General features: G+C 30.5%; 1 long non-coding RNA gene across 1 annotated transcript; it reads right to left on the bottom strand.

Moving 5' to 3' along the window:
• Positions 1–9,608: 9,608 nt before the first annotated feature.
• Positions 9,609–10,918, bottom strand: LOC109122059 (uncharacterized). Its single transcript, XR_002029501.2, has 2 exons — positions 10,796–10,918; positions 9,609–9,797 (listed from the first exon to the last, which is right to left on the bottom strand). It is a non-coding gene; the product is annotated as an uncharacterized LOC109122059 (long non-coding RNA).
• Positions 10,919–11,925: the final 1,007 nt, after the last annotated feature.

The raw sequence follows: 11,925 nt of genomic DNA, 5'->3' as shown, positions 1-11,925 counted from the left end.
GAATGGAAGTGGGATCATGTGACGATGGACTTTGTGACAGGGTTGCCAAGAACTCCCCAAAGTAAGGATAGTGTATGGGTGATAATTGATAGATTAACGAAATCAGCACATTTCTTACCAATGAGGATCACTGATTCAGTTATTGTGTTGAGTAAATTGTATGTGAAAGAAATTGTGAGGTTGCACGGGGTACCACTCTCTATTGTTTCAGATAGGGATCCTAGATTTACATCACAGTTTTGGCAGTCCTTACAAAAAGCCTTGGGAACTGAAATCAAATTGAGTTCGGCATTTCATCCTCAAACTGATGGGCAATCAGAGAGAGTTATTCAGATTTTAGAAGATATGTTACGAGCATATGTGATGGATTTTAAAGGAAATTGGGTGGAACATTTACCTTTGATTGAATTTGCGTACAATAATAGCTTCCAAAGCAGTATTGGAATGGCACCATATGAAGCACTGTATGGGAGGCCTTGTAGATCTCCTATGTGTTGGATGGAATCTGGTGAAGCTAGTCTGATTGGGCCAGAATTGGTGCAAGAGACTACTGACAAGATTCGAGTAATACGTGACAGGTTATTGGCAGCACAAAGTAGACAGAAAAGTTATGCTGATCACAGAAGGAGACCCCTAGAATTTCAGATAGGAGATCATGTGTTTTTACGTGTAACACCAAGGAAAGGTGTATTTCGATTTGGAAAAAGGGGAAAGCTTGCTCCAAGATATGTTGGGCCCTTTGAAATCCTTCAAAAGATTGGAGAGGTAGCATACAAATTAGCCTTACCGCCACAACTATCAGGTATACATGATGTGTTCCATGTGTCCATGTTATGGAAGTATGAGCCTGATACCACACATGTACTAGATTGGCAAGATTTGAATTTGCAAGAAGATGTAACGTATGAGGAAGGGCCGAGACAGATTTTAGATAAGAAAGAGAAGGTACTCCGAACCAAAATCATACCTCTAGTGAAAGTGTCATGGGATCATCATGGAGTGGAAGGAGCTACATGGGAATTGGAATCAGATATGAGAAACAAGTACCCGGAACTCTTTACAGGTTCGCTTTTGTAAATTTCGAGGACGAAATTTTTGTTAGGGGGAGAGGATGTAACACCTAGTACTAATGACTATTTTAGTACTTAACTTTAAGCTTGCTTAATTAGATGTTAAAACTAGTTTAGTGCTAATCATGTTTAATTATGAATTAAACTTTGATTAAGGTTAAGTGGGATTAGTTAATGACCTAAGCATGCTTATTAGGTTCTTAGGGACTAATTAGGGTTATGAAAACCTAAAGGACTAATGGGCAATTATGGGTTTTATTTTTTTATAACTTGAAGGACTAAAGTGCAATATTTGAAAATTAAGGTTAGTGGAATGCCACCTCCTACTTGGGTGGATTGGTGGCAGCCATGTGGGCTGCCACCTCATGCTTGGGTGCTTGGAGACCCTTTATAAGGGGGGCTGCAGCTCGTTTTGCTCCATTTCACCTGCAGCAACTTGGGTTAGAGAGAGAAACTAGAGAGAGAAAGTGTAGATTTGAGGTAAGCAAGTGTTTAATTTTGTAATTTTCGTTTATTTTGGTTCCTAATGGCATGTTGAATAGAATTAATGGTAAAAATTGTGTAAAAGTTGAGTATAATTAGCTATAAACCTGTTTTAGTTAAAAATCACAATTAATTAAAGATTAAAGTATTTTCAGTTAAGTATTTTATTAATGGTAAGATCAGCATAAATCTTTGTTTAATTTGGTTTGATTGAAAAATAGATTAGTAAACATGTGATGAATTGGGTTATTTGGACACTTGGGATTTGTTAATAGGTTAGGCTTTAAGAAAATCAAAAGAATTAGTGTTTGGTAATTAATTAGGGAAATTAATATGCATTGCAAATATTGTTTAATTCAATTCTAATTTGATCTGTAAACATGTAGGATATAGATTAGAGAACGTGAGAATTAAAAATTTACAACAATAAACTATATAAATTTTCATGGTTAGGAAACCTAAATTATGTTGTTTCATTTCAGTTCCTCGTAATAGGCAAAGATCGCCTACTTAGAAGAAACACAAAAAGGAAGTCGGTGTAAGGTAGGGAATTTTATGCTATTCTATGGTGTATCTGATTTCTTTCCTTGAATTATTTGTTGGAATTTTATGTTATTTCTATGATTTCATCAAATCTTTTAAAGTGTCATTGCATCTCGGTTTATTGCATTGAAATGTTACCATGATGTTGGAACGTATATTGGAATGAAGATTCGTGGTTTTGTGTTGTCGAAATGGTTTATGGTGTGATTGCATTGCAAGTAGGATATGGAATTATCACAGATCATATTCAGAGAATTTATTGGTGGCGAAGTGCTTATGTGATGCTACAAGCCTTATCATTTGATATATTGTTTATGTGGGACCGTGGGTCCTTGGGTGAAAGTCCCTAAAGCCCTCGAGGAAGACACTCCAATGTGGGTGTATGGGGTTGGTCCTGCCCCTGGGTTTTAGTCCCTAAAGACACGGGGTTGGTCCTGCCCTTGGGTATGAGTCCCAAAAGACACGGGGTATGACTTGCCCTTGGGTGATGTCCCAGAATAGTCATTATTATATTGATCGAGTATCTTGTGGAGCATTGATATCTGCTGTGTAGATTGTTGGGAGTCAGCAAATTATCAGTTGTGAAAGGATGGATGGGGAAAAGCAATGATGAAACCAACAAACACATGCATACATGTTTGACATGATTACACATTTGTTAATTGTTATGAAATGTTTATCATGCATGTTATTAAACGTTTAATTCAAGGTTTTTAAGGGTATACTTAGGATGGTTATAAACTTTCCTACTGAGTTGTGAACTCACCCTATTCCTTCCACCTATAGATGCAAGTCAGAAGACCTATGCAGGAAAGAATGCTTGAGCAATGCTTTACTGTGATTGGATGCTGTTTGCTCATATTGAAAGTCTTTTGAGGCCATGCCTTTTGTATCAAGACTACACCTTTTGTTGGAATGATGTAATGTATATATTTGTTAGATACACTTGTAGTATGGGCTACCCGTAGTAAACAATGGGGTTTGGTATATGTAAATGAATGTTGTACAAGTTTCTTTTGTGAAACAAAACATATTTTGTTAACTTAATAGTCACAATGTTTAATACAAGATGTACTCCTTATAACAGGTTTTCCATATCCTCTTTTTGAACAAATTCAAGTAGGAACTCAACATTTAAGTTTTTGAGAGCACTTATACTGTATTTGAGTATCAATTGTTTAGTTGAAGAATAAATAATAATAATAATAAGAAAAAAAAAATTGGGGTGTGACAATGATGCTAAACAAACTTAATGAAGGGGAATGACTTAAACAAACTAAAGGAAATGGGGATGTCCTAAACAAACTTAGTGAAGGGGATGCCCTAAAAAAAAAACTCAAGGAAAAGGGGATGCCCTAAACAAAGTTAAGGATGGTGGATACTCTAATCAAACTGAAAGAAAGAAGGTGCCATAAATAAAGTCAAGGATGGGGTTACTGTGGACTTGCATTTCTCACTTGTGTCCTCACTCAACAACGAGATTCATTTTTTATTTGTGAAAATTTGATATTTTATTAAAGTTTGGAGTTCTCATGCCACTTATTTTTATTTTTTTTTATAGGGAAAATAATAGAAGAAACTAAAAGCCTAAGAAAAATGACATCTTAAACTTTTGGAAAAACATGTCTTTGAAATAATAAACCCAAGTCTAGGTCCAAGGATCAGGTTACCTATCAGGAAGGTACCTTAAGGTAGTGGTACTCTAAACCCTTAAAAAGGTCTCTACCGACTAAATTGAGGGAAGTACGACAATTAAGTGATTAATAGAGGGAATCAAGGAAGACTAATGGTGATTACTTAAATTCCAATAACATATTAAGCATGCTAAACAAATAATTCGAGTTAGACCATAAAGGAAGAGTAAGATGTGTACCTGGACTACAATTTAAAGCGCTATTACAAGATACTGAAGTTAGTTCAAACAACAAAATATATAACATGCATCTCATTAGTGAAAATCAAACAAACATCAAGGCACTCAGTGCCAATATCAAACATGGTATGGTTCACACAAAACATTTCATATGTAACTAAAAAGAAGTGAATGGTGGAGAGTGTACTTGAAGAGCATATCTTTAACGCAATGCACTTTCAATACAAATGGAGAAGCTAGGATAAAAGATGATGACAAGCAATTACGAGAGCATAATATCTGCATGGCATGAACTTACAAAGACATTAGCTATACAAGGTATATAACCAACTAAATAAATCAACTTTGGGAAAAGCTTTTTCGATGCAAATAACATTCTAGAATCAATTTCAAGAAGTGAGTAACATCACACAATTGTGGAAAAAAAATTAATACACTCCAAAAATAATTAAAACAAATTTTAAAACTAAAAGGTCATTAGCCAAGTTGAAACTGGTAGCAAGGATAAGTTTTAAAATATCTTTTATGTAGGGTTCTGTCAAATCTTCATTCAATATTCCATAGCCCATACATCCTCAACCTCAAGTGAAAAGATTACAAGGCCAAGGACATTCCCATTACTTTGGGGGCACAAGTTCAAACTTATGCGAATAAAAACAAAGTTTTTGGAAAACCAAAAAGAGAATGCAACTTGTATGAAATGAGTTGCATGTTTTTAAAAGAAAGTGAGATCTTTGCCCTAAACCTAAAACGAATTTTCTTTTAAAGTCCTTAAATGATTCAAATCCTTTTGAAAATAATTTAAATTATTTTCTTAAAAAAATGATTTTAGGATGAGCAAAAAAGGAACTAAGAAAATTAAGAAATTCCGAACAAAAGACTTAAAAGTTGGGATTTTTTATTCATAACTTAAAACAATTTAAAAAGAAAGGAAAAATCAACTTAGACCTTCTTTTTGGCTACCTTTTCATTCATGATGGAGAAGAGATCTTTTTTTGTAAAAGAAATTTTGACTCAAAAATCAATTAAGTTTTTTCTAAAGAATAACAAGCTCTCAAAGGTAAATAATCAAACATCATGAATTTTTAACTAAGGTAGCAATCAAAGAACTTTACAAAATAACTTAAGATGAATTTTTAACTAAACTAGCATTCAAGGAACTTTAAAAAAAAAAAAATCTAACATGAATTTTTAACCAAACTAGCATACAAAGAATTTCAAAAAAATAATACAGAAATTCAAACTCCAAAACTTATATACTGCCTAAGGGAAAATCTAACAAGTTCATCACCATCATGAAAGGACGATAGAGAATACTTGTCTTAAGGGGCAGAACAAGAGAAATGCCAATCTCACATAAGTACCAAATAGGTTGTTAAACACAACACTTATTAAACCAATTGCTCTAACAAATAAAGCATAAGTTGATTAACATAGATTAAGGCAGAGAAGAAAAAAAACACTTTTTGAGAAAATCACTGTTAATTAGTTAAAGAGAAATTTAATTAGAAAGTAGTTTAAGGAATTTGGTTAATTATGATTTAAAATTACCATAAGTTTGAAAAATAATATCTAAGTATTTATCATTGTAACATATTGGCCAGAATAAGAATATTAAAATTTTAAATAATTTTTTATTTTGATAGAAAATTTAACCTATAGTTAAATAAATCATTATATTATATAAAAACCAAATTTTAATAAGTCTCATCTTTTATAGAAGAACCCTAACTAAGCAATCTTAGGACCCGTTTGGCATATTTTTTGAAAATTGCTTCTAAAAATTATTTTTTATTCTATAACTTAAAAAACATAATCAAACAAACCCATATTTTCATTTTTTTTAAACAGATGAAAATAATTCCTACTTATGTTTCTAAAAATTATTTTTTATTTCATTTTAATTTTAAAAATTGCTTTAAAAAAATATTAAAAAATGTTTTTAATTATTATTTTTAAAATTTTATTTTAAAAATAAATTATTATTTTTAGAAAAAATCTTTGGTGTTTTTTAATTATTTTTTTATATTAAATTACAATTTAAAATATAAATAATTTTATGAAAACTTTAATATGGGACATAAATTGGTTTTTCATTTTTTTTCCTTCAATTTTTTTAAGTTAAAGTATTGTAATTGATATTTAAGCTAAAAATTTAATCACCATGTACCCAAAGATTGGGTTGTGCCAAATTTATTTTTAACCTGAATTTGGCCCATTGGCTTGCCCAACCTAAATTTTGGGTCTCACCTCAAATAAAAGTGAAGCTCGAACGTGACCCCTTAAAAATATCTGGGCCAGCTTGTGCTAAGAATTAAATTCCTCGTAATACGCATCCAACCAAGGGAACGAAAGTACCTAATGGGCTTGCATTTTTGTTGTGTCTTTTCAGTCTTTTGTTTTGTGGAATGAAAGGACGCAACGGGCTTGTATTTTTTAGTTGGGCCCTCTAGTTATTTTTTTAACCTCATCCTAAACAGCCCAAGGACCCAAAAGAAAAAAAAAATTATTTTCTTTGAGAAGTATATCCCAACGCCCCCTAAATAAATTCTTAATAATTTACTATAAACTTTTATAAATAGAAATTTCAATATTATAATAAATTAATATTACTGCCTTTGTTTTTTTTTTTTTGTTGAGAAAATCGCTTCTAATTAGTTAAAGGAAAATTTAATTAGAAAGTAGTTTAAGAAATTTGGTTAATTATGATTTAAAATTACAATAAGTTCGAAAAATAATATCTAAGTATTTATCATTGTAACATATTGACCAGAATAAGACTATTAAATTTTAAATAATTTTTTATTTTGATAGAAAATTTAACCCATAGTTAAATAAATCATTATATTATTTAAAAACCAAATTTTAACATGTTTCATTTTTTATAGAAGAACCCTAACTAAGCAATCTTAGGACCCGTTTGGCATATTTCTGAAAATTGCTTTTAAAAATTATTTTTTATGCTATAACTTAAAATCCAGTTTTAAAAAACATAATCAAACAAACCCATATTTCCATTTTTAAAAAAAAAAAAAAATAGATGAAAATAATTCCTACTTATGTTTCTAAAAATTATTTTTTATTTCATTTTAATTTTAAAAATTGCTTTAAAAAAAATATTAAAAAATGTTTTTAATTATTATTTTTAGAAAAAATCTTTGGTGTTTTTTAATTATTTTTTATATTAAATTACAATTTAAAATATAAATAATTTTATGAAAACTTTAATATGGGACATAAATTGGTTTTTCATTTTTTTCCTTCAATTTTTTTAAGTTAAAGTATTGTAATTGATATTTAAGCTAAAAATTTAATCACCATATACCCAAAGATTGGGTTGTGCCAAATTTATTTTTAACCTGAATTTGGCCCATTGGCTTGCCCAACTTAAATTTTGGGTCTCACCTCAAATAAAAGCGAAGCTCGAAAGTGACCCCCTTAAAAATATCTGGGCCAGCTTGTGCTAAGAATTAAATTCCTCATAATAGGCATCCAACAGAGGGAACGAAAGTACCTAATGGGCTTGCATTTTTGTTGTGTCTTTTTAGTCTTTTGTTTTGTGGAATGAAAGGACGTAATGGGCTTGTATTTTTTAGTTGGGCCCTCTAGTTATTTTTTTAACCTCATCCTAAACAGCCCAAGGACCCAAAAGAAAAAAAAAATTATTTTCTTTGAGAAGTATATCCCAACGCCCCCTAAATAAATTCTTAATAATTTACTATAAACTTTTATAAATAGAAATTTCAATATTATAATAAATTAATATTACTGCCTTTGTTTTGTTTTTTTTTTGTTGAGAAAATCGCTTCTAATTAGTTAAAGGGAAATTTAATTAGAAAGTAGTTTAAGAGATTTGGTTAATTATGATTTAAAATTACCAAAAGTTTGAAAAATAATATCTAAGTATTTATCATTGTAACATATTGACCAGAATAAGAATATTAAATTTTAAATAATTTTTTATTTTGATAGAAAATTTAACCCATAGTTAAATAAATCATTATATTATTTAAAAACCAAATTTTAACATGTTTCATCTTTTATAGAAGAACCCTAACTAAGCAATCTTAGGACCCGTTTGGCATATTTTCTGAAAATTGCTTTTAAAAATTATTTTTTTATTCTATAACTTAAAAACCAATCTTAAAAAAACATAATCAAACAAACCCATATTTTCATTTTTTTTTTAAACAACTGAAAATAATTCCTAGTGTTTTGAAAAATTATTTTTTATTTAATTTCAATTTTAAAAATTGCTTTAAAAAATAAAAAAAATGTTTTTAATTATTATTTTTAAAATTTTGTTTTAAAAATAAATTATTATTTATAGAACAAATCTTTGGTGTTTTTTAATTATTTTTTAATATTAAATAATAATTTAAAATATAAATAGTTTTATGAAAACTTTAATATGGGACATAAATTGGTTTTTCATTTTTTTTCCTTCAATTTTTTTGAGTTAAAGTATTGTAATTGATATTTAAGCAAAAAATTTAAGCACCATGTACCCAAAGATTGGGAATTGCCAAATTTATTTTTAACCTGAATTCGGCCCATTGGCTTGCCCAACTTAAATTTTGGGCCTCACCTCAAATAAAAGCGAAGCTCGAATGTGACCCCTTAAAAATATCTGGGCTAGGTTGTGCTAAGAATTAAATTCCTCAGAATAGGCATCCAACCAAGGGAAGGAAAGTACCTAATGGGCTAGCATTTTCGTTGTGTCTTTTCAGTCTTTTGTTTTGTGGAATGAAAGGACCCAATGGGCTTGTATTTTTTAGTTAGGCCCTCTAGTTATTTTTTTAACCTCATCCTAAACAGCCCAAGGACCCAAAAGAAAAAAAAAAAAAATCTTTTCTTTGAGAAGTATATCCCAACGCTTCCTAAATAAATTCTTAATAATTTACTATAAACTTTTATAAATAGAAATTTCAATATTATAATAAATTAATATTACTACCTTTGTTTTTTTTTTTTTTTTTTTGAGAAAACGCTTTTAATTAGTTAAAGGGAAATTTAATTAGAAAGTAGTTTAAGGAATTTGGTTAATTATGATTTTAAATTACCATAAGTTTGAAAAATAATATCTAAGTATTTATCATTGTAACATATTGACCAGAATAAGAATATTTAAATTTTAAATAATTTTTTATTTTGATAGAAAATTTAACCTATAGTTAAATAAATCATTACATTATTTAAAAACCAAATTTTAATATGTTTCATCTTTTATAGAAGAACCCTAACTAAGCAATCTTAGGACCCGTTTGGCATATTTTTTGAAAATTGCTTTTAAAAACTATTTTTTATTCTTTAACTTAAAAACAAGTTTTAAAAAACATAACCAAACAAACCCATATTTTTATTTTATTTTTTAAAAAAAAAACAGCTGAAAACAATTCCTACTTGTGTTTCTAAAAATTATTTTTTATTTCATTTTAATTTGAATTTTTTTAAAAAAAAATATAAAAAAAATGTTTTTAAATGACAATGTCAAACACGCTTGCAGATTTGGAGTAATATGATACAAGTTATTTTGGGTTTAAGGCAATGCCAATTGGGCAAGTGGTATTGGTCCTTGTTGTTTACAAGTTAAAAAGGAATTTATGTATTTAAGAACAGTAGTTTCAAACCCTAGCCAATACCAAGAATTCCTATTGAAAAGCAGTTTTAAGTTTCAACACTAGAAATTTCTCAATATCCTTAAAACATTTGCATTTGGTAATTGAAATAAAATACCTACATTTTGTTGACAATCCTATGGCGTGAATTAGGCGAAAGATGAGGCTTCCAATCAGCTCCATCCATGGCAGTTTAGCCTGAGCAGGTCTCTGATTAAAAAAAAAAAAAGGAAGAAGAAAAACTTATCAGTTTCCTGTAGTTACTCAAAAAAGAACCTGAGAAAGAAAATCAAAGAATCACATCGTGGTATTTAGAAGAAGTGAACTATCCATTTCCTCCAATGAATAAAAAATTGAAAATAAAAAGCAAGAAAGAAAATCACACCATGATAATAAAATGAAATGAGTAATCAGTTTTCATATTCCCTACCGAATCAAAAATTGGAAGTGAAACCCAAGAAATCGGATACGATATTCAAATGAACAGAATAATAATAAAAAATTGAAAATAAAACCAAAGAAACGAAAATTGTGCCATGATATGAAAATGAATTGAATAATCGGTTTTTTATGATGGAAAAAACCCAAGAATGAGATTGTGCCACGATCTTTCAATGAATTGAATAATTGATTTTCTCTACTGATTTTTTTTTTTTTTAAAAAAAACCCTAAGGATAAACCCAAGAAGGTAATCATGCCATGATGTTAAAAAGAGTTGAATCACTAGTTTTCTTTAAACTAAATCAGAAATTGAAAAAGAAACCTAAGAAAGAAAATCACGCCATGATATTGAAATCAAGTGAATTATTACTTTTCTTTTCTTTATAAAAAAATGTCAAACGAAACCTTAGAAAGAATGCTACGCTTTGATATTAAAATGAATAGAGATAGTCAATTATCCCTAGCGAATCAAAAATGAAAATGAAATCCAAAAAAGAAAATCACGCCCTGAATCAAAATGAATCAAATTATCTGCCATGTCTATTGAATCAAAAATTGAAAATGAAACCAAAAAGGAAAATGACGCCATGGTATTCACGCGAATTGAATAATCAGTTCTTTATGGAGTCATTAAAATAAATAAATTATCGAAGAAAAAAAGAAGCGAATGAAATAATCAGTTTTTCCTATTGAATCAAAATAGAGAGAAAAAAATCAGTGCATGGTATTGAATGAAGTGAAATGGAAAAAAAATAATAAGAAGGAACCTGGGACTGGGAGTGAGTGGGATGAGAGGGTAGTTTCAGAGAAACCCTAGCCCTTCTGATTCGAAATGTCATGGGTTTGATGCTCTAAGCTAAAAGTTTCTGCTTACGAGAGAAGCAGACTAGGAAAAGTTTTTTGCTTCGCTGAGAAGAAAGTGCGAATAGCACCTACCTATTTATATTACAAAAATAATAAATAAATAAAACCCTGAGTCGTCAGTTACATGGTTCACACTGTCAGGTTACGTGGTTCACACTTAAATAAAACCCTAAGTGTCGTCGGTTACGTGGTTCACACTTGACACGTGGAGTGCCCACTGTCCACCTAGTTAGAATTTGAGAAGGAAATACTCTGTTCTCTTCGTGAGAGAAACCAGAGTGAAAGAGGGTTTTTATATTGTTCAAAAACTCTGTTACAGGAAGTGAAGACAGCTATTTCTACAGCTGTCATAACAGAAAACTATCACGTGGGCACTATCACGTGGGATCCTTTGGCTTATCATCCCCCCTCAAGTGAAAGGGTCTTGGAGCTATGCAAAGCTGTGACTTAAGAGACAAGAACCGAGAACTTGTAAGATGCTTAGTCAAAATATCAGCCGACTGATCTTCAGTAGGAACAAAATGCAGCTGTATCTTGCCTCGTATGACTTGATCTCGGATGAAGTGAAGATCTATTTCAATGTGCTTCGTTCTAGCATGAAACACAGGGTTCTTGGCCATATGATAAGCACTGATATTATCATACCAGAGCAGGGGAATAGCAGGTATAGGAACACATAACTCTTGCAACAAGGCTTGCATCCATATAATTTCTGCAGTAGCTAAGGCAAGGGCACGATATTCAGACTCGGCACTGCTGCGAGACACCACCTTTTGTTTGGTAGAGGACCAAGAGACTAAGTTACCTCCCAGATACACCAAATAGCCACTGGAACTTCGCCTATCATCAGGTTGAGTACCCCAATCTGCATCTGAGAAGCCTTCGATTGTCAAATTGGTTGAAGGACTCAGCAATAACCCATCTTGCATTGTTCCTTTAAGATAACGAAGGATTCTTTTGACTGAAAGCCAATGAGCTGAGGTAGGCTGTTGCATGAATTGACATGCCTTATTAACTGCAAAAGCTATATCAG

The sequence above is a fragment of the Vitis vinifera genome, chromosome 18 (assembly GCF_030704535.1).
Source record: "Vitis vinifera cultivar Pinot Noir 40024 chromosome 18, ASM3070453v1".
NCBI classification, from domain to species: Eukaryota; Viridiplantae; Streptophyta; class Magnoliopsida; order Vitales; family Vitaceae; genus Vitis; species Vitis vinifera.
This window is presented reverse-complemented; position numbering and strand designations above follow the sequence as displayed.